Here is a 19,671-nt window from a genome sequence, read left to right on the forward strand (position 1 = left end):
ACAACGTCTAGCAACTTGGAGTCCTCCAAGTCCCTAGTAGCCTAGGCACCACAATAGGCTGGTTCAGGTGAAACGCTGACACCACCTTTGGGAGAAACTGGGGACGAGTCCTCAATTCTGCCCTATCCATATGGAAAATCAAATAAGGGCTTTTACAAGACAAAGCCGCCAACTTTGATACTCGCCTGGCAGAAGCCAAGGCCAATAACATAACCACCTTCCACGTGAGATATTTCAGATCCACGGTTTTTAGTGGTTCAAACCAATGTGATTTTAAGAAACTCAACACCACGTTGAGATCCCAAGGTGCCACAGGAGGCACAAACGGGGGCTGACTCTGCAGCACTGCTTTTTTAAATGTCTGAACTTCAGGTACTGAAGCTAGTTCTTTTTGAAAGAAAATCGACAGAGCCGAGATCTGTACCTTAATGGAACCCAATTTAAGGCCCATAGTCACTCCTGCTTGCAGGAAATGCAGAAATCGACCTAGTTGAAATTCCTCTGTTGGGGCCCTTTCGGCCTCACACCATGCAACATATTTTCGCCATATGCGGTGATAATGAGTTGCTGTAACCTCTTTCCTGGCTTTAGTAAGCGTAGGAATGACTTCCTCCGGAATGCCCTTTTCCTTCAGGATCCGGCGTTCAACCGCCATGCCAACAAACGCAGCCGCGGTAAGTCTTGGAACAGACAGGGCCCCTGCTGCCGCAAGTCCTGTCTGAGTGGCAGAGGCCATGGGTCCTCTGATATAAATTCTTGAAGTTCTGGGTACCAAGCTCTTCTTGGCCATCCACGAGTATCGTTCTTACTCCTCGCCTTCTTATTATTCTCAGTACCTTTGGTATGAGAGGCAGAGGGGAGAACACATAAACCGACTGGTACACCCACGGTGTTACCAGAGCGTCCATAGCTATCGCCTGAGGGTCCCTTGACCCGGTGCAATATCTTTTATAGCTTTTTGTTGAGGCGGGACGCCATCATGTCCACCTGTGGCCTTTCCCAATGGTGTACAATCCTATTGGAAGACTTCTGGAGGAAGTCCCCATTCTCCCGGGTGGAGGTCGTGTCTGTTGAGAAGATCTGCTTCCCAGTTGTCCACTCCGGGAATGAACACTGCTGACAGTGCTAACACATGATTTTCCGCCTATCGGAGAATCCTTGTGGCTTCTGCCATCGCCATCCTGCTTCTTGTGCCGCCCTGTTGGTTTACATGGGCGACTGCCGTGATGTTGTCTGATTGGATCAGTACCGGCTGGTTTTGAAGCAGAGGCCTTGCCGGCCTCAGGGCATTGTAAATGGCCCTCAGGTCCAGAATATTTATGTGTAGGGAAATAACCTGACTTGACCAAAGTCCCTGGAAATTTCTTCCCTGTGTGACTGCCTCCCAGCCTCAAAGGCTGGAATCCATGGTCACTAGGACCTAGTCCTGTATGCCGAACCTGCGGCCCTCTTGAAGATGGGCACTCTGCAGCCACCACAGTAGAGATACCCTGGTCCTTGGAGACAGGGTTATCAGCCTATGCATCGGAAGATGCGATCCGGACCACTTGTCCAACAGGTCCCTCTGAAAAGTTCTTGTATGGAACCTGCCTAATGGGATTGCTTCGTAGGAAGCTACCATTTTTCCCAGGACTCGCGTGCAATGATGCACCGCTACCTATTTTGGCTTCAGGACAGTGGCGGATCTAGGGGGGGGGCACTCGGGCCCGTGCCCCCCCTGTCGTTACCCAGGAATTGATATGGGGACACAAAAAAAAAAAATGCTGGGTCCCGACTCACTCAGGACGCGCTGTGAGCCGCAGCGCTGTCCTGTCCTGTCAATCAGTCCGGTGGGAGGGACGGAACGGAGGGAGGAACTTGGAAGAGGCGGAGACCATGAAGAGTGTGATCTCCCGCCCTCCCCTCCTCCTCCTCTGCTCCGCATGCTCCGCATGCTCTCCCCCCACGATGAACTCCGTCTCCGCTGCTGTACCAGTTTGGTCCCTGGTCCCCCAGCTGGATGCCGCCGCACTCCCCGCTGATTCCCCTCTTCTCCCTCCTCGACCATGCGGCGGCCCCCTCAGCGTTTTCCGCTCCCCCCTGGCCGCATCCTGAGACTCCATCCTGGCGAACTATAACCCCCGGCCTGACAGCGCTGCTGGCTGCTCACAGTGTCCATGGTAAGCAGTGGGGGCCTGGTCCCTGGAGGGAGTTATTTGGTGGGGTTTCTGGCTGCACACTCTCCTGCCTCTCTGTCCCTACCCCCCTCTGGTGCCTCTGTCCCTACCCCCCTCTGGTGCCTCTGTCCCTACCCCCCTCTGGTGCCTCTGTCCCTACCCCCCTCTGGTGCCTCTGTCCCTACCCCCCTCTGGTGCCTCTGTCCCTACCCCACTCTGGTGCCTCTGTCCCTACCCCACTCTGGTGCCTCTGTCCCTACCCCACTCTGGTGCCTCTGTCCCTACCCCACTCTGGTGCCTCTGTCCCTACCCCACTCTGGTGCCTCTGTCCCTACCCCACTCTGGTGCCTCTGTCCCTACCCCACTCTGGTGCCTCTGTCCCTACCCCCCTCTGGTGCCTCTGTCCCTACCCCCCTCTGGTGCCTCTGTCCCTACCCCCCTCTGGTGCCTCTGTCCCTACCCCCCCCTGGTGCCTCTGTCCCTACCCCCCCTGGTGCCTCTGTCCCTACCCCCCCCTGGTGCCTCTGTCCCTACCCCCCCCTGGTGCCTCTGTCCCTACCCCCCCTGGTGCCTCTGTCCCTACCCCCCCTGGTGCCTCTGTCCCTACCCCCCCTGGTGCCTCTGTCCCTACCCCCCCCTGGTGCCTCTGTCCCTACCCCCCCCTGGTGCCTCTGTCCCTACCCCCCTCTGGTGCCTCTGTCCCTACCCCCTGCTGCCTCCGTCCCTACCCCCTGCTGCCTCTGTCCCTTCCCCCTGCTGCCTCCGTCCCTTCCCCCTGCTGCCTCCGTCCCTACCCCCTGGTGCCTCTCTCTGTCCCTACCCCCTGGTGCCTCTGTCCCTACTCCTTGCTCTCTCTGTCCCTATTCCCTGGTGCCTATCTCTGTCCCTGCTACCTCTGTCCCTTCTCCCTGCTACCTCTGTCGCTACTCCCTAGTACCATATAAAACGTGTATAACATGCTCTACCTGGCGCAATGTGTATAGAACACTAACTGGTGCAATGTGTGTAACGTGTTCTACCTGGTACAGTGTGTATAACGTGTTCTACCTGGCGCAATCTATATAACGTGTTCTACCTGGCGCAATCTATATAACGTGTTCTAGCTGACGCAATCTGTATAACGTGCTCTACCTGGCGCAGTGTGTGTAACGTGCTCTACCTGGCGCAGTGTGTGTAACGTGCTCTACCTGGCGCAGTGTGTGTAACGTGCTCTACCTGGCGCAGTGTGTGTACGTGCTCTACCTGGCGCATTGTGTAGAAAGTGCTCTACCTGGCGCATTGTGTAGAACGTACTTTACCTGGTGCAGTGTGTAGAACGTGCTCTACCTGGTGCAGTGTGTATAACGTGTTGTAACTGGCGCAATATGTATAACGTGTTCTACCTGGCTCTGTCTGTATAATATGTTCTACCTGGTGCAGTGTGTGTAACGTGTTCTACCTGGCGCAGTGTGTGTAACGTGTTCTACCTGGCGCAGTGTGTATAGGGTGTTCTAACTGGCGCAATGTGTGTAACGTGCTCTACCTGGTGCAATGTGTATATAACGTGCTCTACCTGTGTGGTGTAATGTGAATTGGTACTGTTATGTGGCCATGCTCTTTCCCCATGAAGCCAGACCCCTACATTTTTGGTGAGCACCTTCGGCGCGCACTGTCCTTGGTTTGAAATATGGCAGGGGGAGCACCAATATACTTTCTGCCAAAGGGCACTGAAATGTCTAGTTACAGCTCTGGGGCAGAGTGTCCTGTTGGCTACACATCCCAGCAGCATTGTCACCCCATCCTCCCCCTCGCAATACTTTTGTAGTGTCCAAATCAAGTCTGTTTTTATATTTGAATAATTAATAAGATTAATATGAACCTTAATTCCGATGGGACCCAGAAAAGGACAGATAGGACCACAATTTTTAAAAGTGAGGGGTCCGTGGGACCCACTTTTCTTTGGGCTCAGCGCGATCACTGACACTTCTTTTTTATTTTTTTTCAAAAGGAGAACCACACTCCTTATCTGGGAGCACGCGTGCCTTAGGTGCATGTAAATATAACTATTACTGTTCCCATATTATGGTGCCCCCCCTTTCATTTTCTTCTGGATCCGCCCCTGCTTCAGGAGGTCTCTGACTAGAGATGACAACTCCTTGGCTTTCTCCTCCGGGAGAAACACTATTTCTGGTTTATGTCCAGAACCATCCCCAGGAACAGTAGACGTGTCATAGGAACCAGCTGTGACTTTGGACTGTTTAGAATCCAACCATGCTGTTGTAGCACTTTCCAAAATAGTGCTACCCCGACTACCAACTGCTCCTTGGACCTCGCCCTTATAACGAGATTGTCCAAGTACGGGATAATTACAACTCCCTTTTTTTTTGAAGGAGTATCAACATTTCGGCCATTACCTTGATAAAACACCCTCGGTGCCATGTACAGTCCAAACGGCAGTGTCTGGACTTGGTAATGGTAATCCTGTACCACAAATCTGAGGTACTCCTGGCGAGGATGGTAAATGGGGACATGCAGGTAAGCATCCTTGATGTCCCAGGATACCATGTAATCCCCCTCGTCCAGGCTTGGAATAACCGCCCTGAGCGATTCCATCTTGAACTTGAATTTTTGTGTTCAAGGATTTTAAATATAAAATGGGTCACACCGAACCATGCGGTTTCGGTACCCCAACCCGTGTGGAATAGTAACCCCGTCCTTGTTGAAGTAGGGGCACCTTGAGTATTACCTGCTGGGAATACCGCTTATTAATTGCCTCTAGCACAGCCTCCCTGCCTGAGGGAGTTGTCAGCAAGGCATATTTTAGGAAACGGCTGGGGGGAGACATCTCGAATTCCAGCTTGTACCCCTGAAATACTACTTGAAAGAAACAGGGATCCACCTGTGAGCGAGCCCACTAATTGCTGAAATTTTTTGAGACGGCCCCCCACCGTACCTGGCTACACCTGTGGAGCACCCGCGTCATGGTGTGGCCTCACAGGAGGCGGGGGAAGAATCTTGATTCTGGGAACAGGCTGACTGGTGCAGCTTTTTTCCCTCTACCCTTGTCTCTGTACAGAAAGGAAGCGCCATTTGACCCGCTTGCTTTTCTGAAGCCGAAAGGACTGTACCTTTGTCTGTGAGGAAACCTGAGGTAAAATGATTTCTTCCCAGCAGTTGCTGTGGATACGAGGTCCCAGAGACCATCCCCAAATAATTCCTCACCCTTATAAGGCTCTCTATGCGCTTTTTAAGTCAGCATCACCTGTCCAGTGACAGGTCTCTAATACCCTCCTGACAGAATGGACATTACATTTATTTTGGATGCCAGCCGGCAAAATATCCCCCATATATAAGACGACGTCTTTAATATGTTTTTATGTTTGCCAACTAGTATCCCTAGTATCTGGACTGTGAGTAGCAAGATTCCTATTCTTCGATTCCTTTATTTTATTTCATTTTTTAATCGGCCAAAAAAATTTTTTTTTTTCAAAACAGAAATTTTTTTTTCTTTTTTATGTGTGTCATTTTTTACTTGTAAAACTTTTGCGCTATTGGACTGGATTAAAGAAGTATTTGTCTTTTTATAAACGCCATTTGCATTTGGAATTTTTCTTTTTGGGATTATCACACATCATCAAGTGTGACCAATAGACTTTATAAGATTCTTCCTGCCATCATACATTGATTGGTGAAGTGTTTAAAGACAGAATAGACAGAACACACCACAAAGATACCTTGATAGGATTCCTTCATGCCACCACTACGTGAGTTTGGGTACGCCCATATTTGAGTGCTAAAGTGTGAAAGATACCGTTAGAGGAACGTCTGTCATATATCCTGTGTGAGTTTGGGTACGCCTATATATTAATCCATTTGGATTAAATTTATCATCCATGGTTTGGGAGAGTCTCTATATGAGCAATATATATATGGATAGTATCTATATGGGAACCTCGCCATCTATGTTTTGATGTGAGTGGGATACGTGATAACTATTGGTTTCACACTAATTACCAGTGTCTCACTATTTGTGCACACTGCTTTTTTAAGACAATACCACACATTGTTTGCTATTATTCTCTTTCTCTGCATACCTGTGAGCCACCAAACAAGAACATTGGGGTTTGCTGACAACATTACCCAGGGATAAAGAAACCTTGATAGGAACAGAACCGCAAGTTCCAGTGTGAGTTGGGGTACGCCTTTTTGAGAAATAGAAAGCTTAAAGATACCTTTTGATGAATGTACTCCAACATCTTCTGTGTGAGTCTTGGGTACGCCTATGTATGACTAATTCATTATATTTAATGTTTAGTCACTTTAATGCTGTTGACATCACTGCGCCCAAAGATACCTTTATGAGCACATTATTACATTTCTCAGTGTGAGTGGGGTACGCGAGACAACTGTGGATCACCATTCATTTCATCTGCTTTATTACTGTTGGACTATTAGCAATATTACACATTGCATGTTATTTTTTTTGTTTCACATGTATGGATAACCTCAACTCAATTTTATTGGACGAGATTACAATACTTCCATAAGGAGTGAACTAATCTTGAAGTCATCCATCTTTAAGAGGAACGTATTGTATATATCATTTTCTTCATTCTTTTTTCATATCAGTTATTTTGTAAGCGCCCAGGACACAGTCTGGTGTCTATTTAGTATTGTATATCTGTGTTCTTTAAATGTGGTGACATTTATTCTGACACCAGAAGTGTACAGGCGGCTTTGCGCCCAGGAAACTTGTTTCACTGTTTTTATATTTTGCCATTCAACTAGTATCCCTGTTTGACAGGGTCACCGACCACGCTGCAGCAGCACTATCTGCAGGTCTCAGTCTAGTACCTGAGTGTGTAAATACAGACTTCAGGATAGCCTCCTGTTTTTTATCAACAGGTACCTATTAAAGTGGCCGTATCCTAAGACGGCAGTGCCACCTTTTTTGACAAACGTGTGAGCGCCTTATCCACCCTAGGGGATATCTCCCAGCGTAACTTATCCACCTGGCGGGAAAGGGTACGCCATCAGTAACTTTTTATAAATTACCAGTTTCTTAACGGGGGAACCCACGCTTTCACACACTTCATTTATTCATCTGATGGGGGAACAAAACACTGCCTTTTTTTTCTCCCCAAACCTAAAACCCATTTTTAGAGGTGCTTGGGTTAAAGTCAGAAATGTATAACACATTTTTTATTGCCGGGATCACGTCACGGATGTTCCTAGTGGATTGTGTATATGTCTCCACCTTGTCGACACTGGAGTCAGACTCCGTGTCGACATCTGTGTCTGCCATCTGAGAGAGCGGGCGTTTTTGAGCCCCTGATGGCCTTTGAGACGCCTGGGCAGGCGCGGGCTGCGAAGCCGGCTGTCCCACAGCTGTTACGTCATCCACCCTTTTATGTAAGGAGTTGACACTGTCGGTTAATACCTTTCACCTATCCATCCACTCTGGTGTCGGCCCCACAGGGGGCGAAATCACATATATCGGCCTCTGTTCTGTCACCATATAAGCCTCCTCATTCAACATGTCGACACAGCCGTACCGACACACCGCAGACACACAGGGAATGCTCTAAACGAGGACAGGACCCACAAAAGCCCTTTGGGGGGACAGAGTAAGAGTATGCCAGCACACACCAGAGCGCTATATATATACAGGGACTAACTGAGTTATGTCCCTAATAGCTTTTATATAATATACTGTATACAGTGCCAATTTTAATGCCCCCCCTCTCTTTTCCCTCTTACTGTACTGTAGAATTGCAGGGAAGAGCCAGGGAGCTTCCCTCCAGCCGAGCTGTGAGGGAAAAATGGCGCCAGTGTGCTGAGGAGATAGGCTCCGCCCCTTTTTCGCGGCCTATTCTCCCGTTTTTTATGGAATTCTGGCAGGGGTATTTACCTCATATATAGCCCCTGGGGCCATATATTGAGGTATTTTAGCCAGCCAAGGTGTTTTTATTGCTGCCTCAGGGCGCCCCCCCCCAGCGCCCTGCACCCTCAGTGACCGGAGTGTGAAGTGTGTGAGAGGAGCAATGGCGCACAGCTGCAGTGCTGTGCGCTACCTTGGTGAAGACAGAGTCTTCATGCCGCCGATTTTCCGGACCATCTTCTTGCTTCTGGCTCTGTAAGGGGGACGGCGGCGCTGCTCCGGGACCGAACATCAAGGCTGGGCCTGCGGTCGATCCCTCTGGAGCTAATGGTGTCCAGTAGCCTAAGAAGCCCAATCCGGCTGCAAGCAGGCGAGTTCGCTTCTTCTCCCCTTAGTCCCTCGCTGCAGTGAGCCTGTTGCCAGCAGGTCTCACTGAAAAAAAACAAATTCTAAGACTATAACTTTCTAAGAGCTCAGGAGAGCCCCTAGTGTGCATCCAACCTCGGCCGGGCACGAAATCTAACTGAGGCTTGGAGGAGGGTCATAGTGGGAGGAGCCAGTGCACACCAGGTAGTCTAAGATCTTTCTAGAGTGCCCAGCCTCCTTCGGAGCCCGCTATTCCCCATGGTCCTTACGGAGTTCCCAGCATCCACTAGGACGTTAGAGAAATGCTGGATACACAATGTACTGGTGTAATAATGAGCATATAGAGATGGAAATGCTGGATACACAATGTACTGGTGTAATAATGAGCATATAGAGATGGAAATGCTGGATACACAATGCACTGGTGTAATAATGAGGATATAGAGATGGAAATGGTGGATACACAATGTACTGGTGTAATAATGAGCAAATAGAGATGGAAATGCTGGATACACAATGTACTGGTGTAATAATGAGCATATAGAGATGGAAATGCTGTATACACAATGTACTGGTGTAATAATGAGCATATAGAGATGGAAATGCTGGATACACAATGCACTGGTGTAATAATAAGCATATAGAGATGGAAATGGTGGATACACAATGTACTTGTGTAATAATGAGCATATAGAGGTGGAAATGCTGGATACACAATGCACTGGTGTAATAATGAGCATATAGAGATGGAAATGCTGGATACACAATGTACTGGTGTAATAATGAGCATGGAGAGGTGGAAATGCTGTATACACAATGTACTGGTGTAATAATGAGCATATAGAGGTGGAAATGCTGTATACACAATGTACTGGTGTAATAATGAGCATATAGAGGTGGAAATGCTGGATACACAATGTACTGGTGTAATAATGAGCATACAGAGATGGAAATGCTGGATACACAATGTACTGGTGTAATAATGAGCATATAGAGATGGAAATGCTGGATACACAATGTACTAGTGTAATAATGAGCATATAGAGATGGAAATGGTGGATACACAATGTACTAGTGTAATAATGAGCATAGAGAGGTGGAAATGGTGGATACACACTGTACTGGTGTAATAATGAGCATGAAGAGGTGGAAATGCTGGATACACAATGTACTGGTGTAATAATGAGCATATAGAGATGGAAATGCTGGATACACAATGTAATGGTGTAATAATGAGGATATAGAGATGGAAATGCTGGATACACAATGTACTGGTGTAATAATGAGCATATAGAGATGGAAATGCTGGATACACAATGTACTGGTGTAATAATGAGCATATAGAGATGGAAATGCTGTATACACAATGCACTGGTGTAATAATGAGGATATAGAGATGGAAATGGTGGATACACAATGTACTGGTGTAATAATGAGCAAATAGAGATGGAAATGCTGGATACACAATGTACTGGTGTAATAATAAGCAAATAGAGATGGAAATGCTGGATACACAATGTACTGGTGTAATAATGAGCATATAGAGATGGAAATGCTGTATACACAATGTACTAGTGTAATAATGAGCATATAGAGATGGAAATGGTGGATACACAGCGCACTGGTGTAATAATGAGCATGGAGAGATGGAAATGCTGGATACACAATGTACTGGTGTAATAATGAGCATATAGAGATGGAAATGGTGGATACACAATGTACTGGTGTAATAATGAGCATATAGAGATGGAAATGCTGGATACACAATGTACTGGTGTAATAATGAGCATACAGAGATGGAAATGCTGGATACACAATGTACTGGTGTAATAATGAGCATATAGAGATGGAAATGCTGGATACACAATGTACTGGTGTAATAATGAGCATGGAGAGATGGAAATGCTGGATACACAATGTACTAGTGTAATAATGAGCATACAGAGATGGAAATGCTGTATACACAATGTACTAGTGTAATAATGAGCATGGAGAGGTGGAAATGCTGGATACACAATGTACTGGTGTAATAATGAGCATATAGAGATGGAAATGCTGGATACACAATGTACTGGTGTAATAATGAGCATATAGAGATGGAAATGCTGGATACACAATGTACTAGTGTAATAATGAGCATATAGAGATGGAAATGGTGGATACACAATGTACTGGTGTAATAATGAGCATGGAGAGGTGGAGATGCTGGATACACAATGTACTGGTGTAATAATGAGCATATAGAGGTGGAAATGCTGTATACACAATGTACTGGTGTAATAATGAGCATATAGAGGTGGAAATGCTGGATACACAATGTACTGGTGTAATAATGAGCATACAGAGATGGAAATGCTGGATACACAATGTACTGGTGTAATAATGAGCATATAGAGATGGAAATGCTGGATACACAATGTACTAGTGTAATAATGAGCATATAGAGATGGAAATGGTGGATACACAATGTACTAGTGTAATAATGAGCATAGAGAGGTGGAAATGGTGGATACACACTGTACTGGTGTAATAATGAGCATGAAGAGGTGGAAATGCTGGATACACAATGTACTGGTGTAATAATGAGCATATAGAGATGGAAATGCTGGATACACAATGTAATGGTGTAATAATGAGGATATAGAGATGGAAATGCTGGATACACAATGTACTGGTGTAATAATGAGCATATAGAGATGGAAATGCTGGATACACAATGTACTGGTGTAATAATGAGCATATAGAGATGGAAATGCTGGATACACAATGCACTGGTGTAATAATGAGGATATAGAGATGGAAATGGTGGATACACAATGTACTGGTGTAATAATGAGCAAATAGAGATGGAAATGCTGGATACACAATGTACTGGTGTAATAATGAGCAAATAGAGATGGAAATGCTGTATACACAATGTACTGGTGTAATAATGAGCATATAGAGATGGAAATGCTGTATACACAATGTACTGGTGTAATAATGAGCATATAGAGATGGAAATGCTGGATACACAATGTACTGGTGTAATAATGAGCATACAGAGATGGAAATGCTGGATACACAATGTACTGGTGTAATAATGAGCATATAGAGATGGAAATGCTGGATACACAATGTACTGGTGTAATAATGAGCATGGAGAGATGGAAATGCTGGATACACAATGTACTAGTGTAATAATGAGCATACAGAGATGGAAATGCTGGATACACAATGTACTGGTGTAATAATGAGCATATAGAGATGGAAATGCTGGATACACAATGTACTAGTGTAATAATGAGCATGGAGAGGTGGAAATGCTGGATACACAATGTACTGGTGTAATAATGAGCATATAGAGATGGAAATGCTGGATACACAATGTACTGGTGTAATAATGAGCATATAGAGATGGAAATGCTGGATACACAATGTAGTGGTGTAATAATGAGCATACAGAGATGGAAATGGTGGATACACACTGTACTGGTGTAATAATGAGCATTGAGAGGTGGAAATGCTGGATACACAATGTACTGGTGTAATAATGAGCATATAGAGGTGGAAATGGTGGATACACACTGTACTGGTGTAATAATGAGCATATAGAGATGGAAGTGCTGGATACACAATGTAATGGTGTAATAATGAGCGTATAGAGATGGAAATGGTGGATACACAATGTAGTGGTGTAATAATGAGCATACAGAGATGGAAATGCTGGATACACAATGTACTAGTGTAATAATGAGCATGGAGAGATGGAAATGCTGGATACACAATGTACTGGTGTAATAATGAGCATACAGAGATGGAAATGCTGGATACACAATGTACTGGTGTAATAATGAGCATATAGAGATGAAAATGCTGGATACACAATGTACTGGTGTAATAATGAGCATACAGAGATGGAAATGCTGTATACACAATGTACTAGTGTAATAATGAGCATGGAGAGGTGGAAATGGTGGATACACAATGTACTGGTGTAATAATGAGCATATAGAGATGGAAATGCTGGATACACAATGTACTGGTGTAATAATGAGCATATAGAGATGGAAATGCTGGATACACAATGTAGTGGTGTAATAATGAGCATACAGAGATGGAAATGGTGGATACACACTGTACTGGTGTAATAATGAGCATGGAGAGGTGGAGATGCTGGATACACAATGTACTGGTGTAATAATGAGCATATAGAGGTGGAAATGCTGGATACACAATGTACTGGTGTAATAATGAGGATATAGAGATGGAAGTGCTGGATACACAATGTACTGGTGTAATAATGAGCATGGAGAGGTGGAAATGGTGGATACACAATGTACTGGTGTAATAATGAGCATATAGAGATGGAAATGCTGGATACATAACACAATGTACTGGTGTAATATTGAGGATATAGAGGTGGAAATGGTGGATACACACTGTACTGGTGTAATAATTAGCATGGAGAGGTGGAAATGGTGGATACACAATGTACTGGTGTAATAATGAGTATATAGAGATGGAAGTGCTGGATTCACAATGTACTGGTGTAATAATGAGCATATAGAGATGGAAGTGCTGGATACACAATGTACTGGTGTAATAATGAGCATATAAAGATGGAATTGCTGGATACACAATGTGCAGGTGTAATAATGAGCATATAGAGATGGAAATGCTGGATACACAATGCACTGGTGTAATAATAAGCATATAGAGATGGAAATGGTGGATACACAATGTACTTGTGTAATAATGAGCATAGAGAGGTGGAAATGGTGGATACACAATGTACTGGTGTAATAATGAGCATATAGAGATGGAAATGCTGGATACACAATGTAATGGTGTAATAATGAGCATATAGAGATGGAAATGCTGGATACACAATATACTGGTGTAATAATAAGCATATAGAGATGGAAATGCTGGATACACAATGCACTGGTGTAATAATGAGCATATAGAGATGGAAATGGTGGATACACAACGTACTGGTGTAATAATGAGCATGGAGAGGTGGAAATGGTGGATACACAACGTGCAGGGGTAATAATGAGCATATAGAGATGGAAATGCTGGATACACAATGTACTGGTGTAATAATGAGCATAGAGAGGTGGAAATGGTGGATACACAATGTACTAGTGTAATAATGAGCATATAGAGATGGAAATGCTGGATATACAATGTACTGGTGTAATAATGAGCATATAGAGATGGAAATGGTGGATACACAATGTACTGGTGTAATAATGAGCATATAGAGATGGAAATGCTGGATACACAATGCACTGGTGTAATAATAAGCATAGAGAGGTGGAAATGGTGGATACACAATGTACTGGTGTAATAATGAGCATATAGAGAAGGATATGGTGGATACACAATGTACTGGTGTAACAATGAGCATAGAGAGATGGAAATGGTGGATATACAATGTACTGGTGTAATAATGAGCATGGAGAGGTGGAAATGGTGGATACACAATGTACTGGTGTAATAATAAGCATATAGAGATGGAAATGCTGGATACACAATGTACTGGTGTAATAGTGAGCATATAGAGATGGAAATGCTGGATACACAATGCACTGGTGTAATAATGAGCATATAGAGGTGGAAATGCTGGATACACAATGTACTGGTGTAATAATGAGCATATAGAGATGGAAATGCTGGATACACAATGTACTAGTGTAATAATGAGCATATAGAGATGGAAATGCTGGATACACAATGTACTGGTGTAATAATGAGCATATAGAGATGGAAATGCTGGATACACAATGCACTGGTGTAATAATGAGGATATAGAGATGGAAATGGTGGATACACAATGCACTGGTTTAATAATGAGCATATAGAGATGGAAATGGTGGATACACAATGCACTGGTGTAATAATGAGCATAGAGAGGTGGAAATGGTGGATACACAATGTACTGGTGTAATAATGAGCATATAGAGATGGAAATGCTGGATACACAATGCACTGGTGTAATAATGAGCATATAGAGATGGAAATGGTGGATACACAATGCACTGGTTTAATAATGAGCATATAGAGATGGAAATGGTGGATACACAGTGCACTGGTGTAATAATGAGCATACAGAGATGGAAATGCTGGATATACAATGTACTGGTGTAATAATGAGCATATAGAGATGGAAATGCTGTATACACAATGTACTGGTGTAATAATGAGGATATAGAGATGGAAATGCTGGATATACAATGTACTGGTGTAATAATGAGCATAGAGAGGTTGAAATGCTGGATACACAATGTAATGGTGTAATAATAAGCATATAGAGATGGAAATGCTGGATACACAATGCACTGGTGTAATAATGATCATATATAGAGATGGAAATGCTGGATATACAATGTACTGGTGTAATAATGATCATATATAGAGATGGAAATGCTGGATACACAATGTACTGGTGTAATATTGAGGATATAGAGATGGAAATGCTGTATACACAATGTACTGGTGTAATAATGATCATATATAGAGATGGAAATGGTGGATACACAATGCACTGGTGTAATAATGAGCATAGAGAGGTGGAAATGGTGGATACACAATGTACTGGTGTAATAATGAGCATGGAGAGGTGGAAATGGTGGATACACAATGTACTGGTGTAATAATGAGTATATAGAGGTGGAAATGGGGGATACACAATGCACTGGTGTAATAATAAGCATAGAGTGGTGGAAATGCTGGATACACAATGTACTGGTGTAATAATGATCATATATAGAGATGGAAATGCTGGATACACAATGTACTGGTGTAATAATGATCATATATAGAGATGGAAATGGTGGATACACAATGTACTGGTGTAATAATGAGCATAGAGAGGTGGAAATGGTGGATACACAATGTACTGGTGTAATAATGAGCATGGAGAGGTGGAAATGGTGGATACACAATGTACTGGTGTAATAATGAGTATATAGAGGTGGAAATGGTGGATACACAATGCACTGGTGTAATAATAAGCATAGAGAGGTGGAAATGCTGGATACACAATGTACTGGTGTAATAATGAGCATATAGAGATGGAAATGCTGGATACACAATGTACTGGTGTAATAATGAGCATGGAGAGATGGAAATGCTGGATACACAACGCACTGGTGTAATAATGAGCATAGAGAGATGGAAATGCTGGATACACAATGTACTGGTGTAACAATGAGCATATAGAGATGGAAATGGTGGATACACAATGTACTGGTGTAATAATACTGGTGCCTTCCTACCTCTATGTCTGTCTGTTTTTACCCAGTTTTGTTCTATTACTGTTGTTCTAATTGTAAAGCGCAACGGAATATGCTGCGCTATATAAGAAACTGTTAATAAATAAATAAATAAATAAATAAATAAAATAAATAATGATCATATAGAGGTGGAAATGGTGGATACACACTGTACTGGTGTAATAATAAGCATATAGAGATGGAAATGCTGGATACACAATGCACTGGTGTAATAATGAGCATATAGAGATGGAAATGGTGGATACACAATGTACTGGTGTAATAATGAGCATATAGAGATGGAAATGGTGGATACACAATGTACTGGTGTAATAATGAGCATATAGAGATGGAAATGCTGGATACACAATGCACTGGTGTAATAATGAGGATATAGAGATGGAAATGCTGGATACACAATGTAGTGGTGTAATAATGAGCATACAGAGATGGAAATGGTGGATACACACTGTACTGGTGTAATAATGAGCATTGAGAGGTGGAAATGCTGGATACACAATGTACTGGTGTAATAATGAGCATATAGAGGTGGAAATGGTGGATACACACTGTACTGGTGTAATAATGAGCATATAGAGATGGAAGTGCTGGATACACAATGTAATGGTGTAATAATGAGCGTATAGAGATGGAAATGGTGGATACGCAATGTACTGGTGTAATAATGAGCATACAGAGATGGAAATGCTGGATACACAATGTACTAGTGTAATAATGAGCATGGAGAGATGGAAATGCTGGATACACAATGTACTGGTGTAATAATGAGCATACAGAGATGGAAATGCTGGATACACAATGTACTGGTGTAATAATGAGCATATAGAGATGAAAATGCTGGATACACAATGTACTGGTGTAATAATGAGCATACAGAGATGGAAATGCTGTATACACAATGTACTAGTGTAATAATGAGCATGGAGAGGTGGAAATGGTGGATACACAATGTACTGGTGTAATAATGAGCATATAGAGATGGAAATGCTGGATACACAATGTACTGGTGTAATAATGAGGATATAGAGATGGAAGTGCTGGATACACAATGTACTGGTGTAATAATGAGCATGGAGAGGTGGAAATGGTGGATACACAATGTACTGGTGTAATAATGAGCATATAGAGATGGAAATGCTGGATACATAACACAATGTACTGGTGTAATATTGAGGATATAGAGGTGGAAATGGTGGATACACACTGTACTGGTGTAATAATTAGCATGGAGAGGTGGAAATGGTGGATACACAATGTACTGGTGTAATAATGAGTATATAGAGATGGAAGTGCTGGATTCACAATGTACTGGTGTAATAATGAGCATATAGAGATGGAAGTGCTGGATACACAATGTACTGGTGTAATAATGAGCATATAAAGATGGAATTGCTGGATACACAATGTGCAGGTGTAATAATGAGCATATAGAGATGGAAATGCTGGATACACAATGCACTGGTGTAATAATAAGCATATAGAGATGGAAATGGTGGATACACAATGTACTTGTGTAATAATGAGCATAGAGAGGTGGAAATGGTGGATACACAATGTACTGGTGTAATAATGAGCATATAGAGATGGAAATGCTGGATACACAATGTAATGGTGTAATAATGAGCATATAGAGATGGAAATGCTGAATACACAATATACTGGTGTAATAATAAGCATATAGAGATGGAAATGCTGGATACACAATGCACTGGTGTAATAATGAGCATATAGAGATGGAAATGGTGGATACACAACGTACTGGTGTAATAATGAGCATGGAGAGGTGGAAATGGTGGATACACAACGTGCAGGGGTAATAATGAGCATATAGAGATGGAAATGCTGGATACACAATGTACTGGTGTAATAATGAGCATAGAGAGGTGGAAATGGTGGATACACAATGTACTAGTGTAATAATGAGCATATAGAGATGGAAATGCTGGATATACAATGTACTGGTGTAATAATGAGCATATAGAGATGGAAATGGTGGATACACAATGTACTGGTGTAATAATGAGCATATAGAGATGGAAATGCTGGATACACAATGCACTGGTGTAATAATAAGCATAGAGAGGTGGAAATGGTGGATACACAATGTACTGGTGTAATAATGAGCATATAGAGAAGGATATGGTGGATACACAATGTACTGGTGTAACAATGAGCATAGAGAGATGGAAATGGTGGATATACAATGTACTGGTGTAATAATGAGCATGGAGAGGTGGAAATGGTGGATACACAATGTACTGGTGTAATAATAAGCATATAGAGATGGAAATGCTGGATACACAATGTACTGGTGTAATAGTGAGCATATAGAGATGGAAATGCTGGATACACAATGCACTGGTGTAATAATGAGCATATAGAGGTGGAAATGCTGGATACACAATGTACTGGTGTAATAATGAGCATATAGAGATGGAAATGCTGGATACACAATGTACTAGTGTAATAATGAGCATATAGAGATGGAAATGCTGGATACACAATGTACTGGTGTAATAATGAGCATATAGAGATGGAAATGCTGGATACACAATGCACTGGTGTAATAATGAGGATATAGAGATGGAAATGGTGGATACACAATGCACTGGTTTAATAATGAGCATATAGAGATGGAAATGGTGGATACACAATGCACTGGTGTAATAATGAGCATAGAGAGGTGGAAATGGTGGATACACAATGTACTGGTGTAATAATGAGCATATAGAGATGGAAATGCTGGATACACAATGCACTGGTGTAATAATGAGCATATAGAGATGGAAATGGTGGATACACAATGCACTGGTTTAATAATGAGCATATAGAGATGGAAATGGTGGATACACAGTGCACTGGTGTAATAATGAGCATACAGAGATGTAAATGCTGGATATACAATGTACTGGTGTAATAATGAGCATATAGAGATGGAAATGCTGTATACACAATGTACTGGTGTAATAATGAGGATATAGAGATGGAAATGCTGGATATACAATGTACTGGTGTAATAATGAGCATAGAGAGGTTGAAATGCTGGATACACAATGTAATGGTGTAATAATAAGCATATAGAGATGGAAATGCTGGATACACAATGCACTGGTGTAATAATGATCATATATAGAGATGGAAATGCTGGATATACAATGTACTGGTGTAATAATGATCATATATAGAGATGGAAATGCTGGATACACAATGTACTGGTGTAATATTGAGGATATAGAGATGGAAATGCTGTATACACAATGTACTGGTGTAATAATGATCATATATAGAGATGGAAATGGTGGATACACAATGCACTGGTGTAATAATGAGCATAGAGAGGTGGAAATGGTGGATACACAATGTACTGGTGTAATAATGAGCATGGAGAGGTGGAAATGGTGGATACACAATGTACTGGTGTAATAATGAGTATATAGAGGTGGAAATGGGGGATACACAATGCACTGGTGTAATAATAAGCATAGAGTGGTGGAAATGCTGGATACACAATGTACTGGTGTAATAATGATCATATATAGAGATGGAAATGCTGGATACACAATGTACTGGTGTAATAATGATCATATATAGAGATGGAAATGGTGGATACACAATGTACTGGTGTAATAATGAGCATAGAGAGGTGGAAATGGTGGATACACAATGTACTGGTGTAATAATGAGCATGGAGAGGTGGAAATGGTGGATACACAATGTACTGGTGTAATAATGAGTATATAGAGGTGGAAATGGTGGATACACAATGCACTGGTGTAATAATAAGCATAGAGAGGTGGAAATGCTGGATACACAATGTACTGGTGTAATAATGAGCATATAGAGATGGAAATGCTGGATACACAATGTACTGGTGTAATAATGAGCATGGAGAGATGGAAATGCTGGATACACAACGCACTGGTGTAATAATGAGCATAGAGAGATGGAAATGCTGGATACACAATGTACTGGTGTAACAATGAGCATATAGAGATGGAAATGGTGG

The 19,671-nt window shown here is 42.7% G+C and overlaps 1 protein-coding gene across 2 annotated transcripts in view; it reads left to right on the plus strand.

Annotated features, from left to right (window-relative positions):
• HYDIN (HYDIN axonemal central pair apparatus protein) overlaps positions 1 to 19,671 on the plus strand; it is a 478,199-nt gene that overhangs the window by 128,263 nt on the left and 330,265 nt on the right. The window lies entirely within an intron of this gene.

This window comes from Pseudophryne corroboree, chromosome 11, assembly GCF_028390025.1.
Source record: "Pseudophryne corroboree isolate aPseCor3 chromosome 11, aPseCor3.hap2, whole genome shotgun sequence".
Lineage (NCBI taxonomy): Eukaryota > Metazoa > Chordata > Amphibia > Anura > Myobatrachidae > Pseudophryne > Pseudophryne corroboree.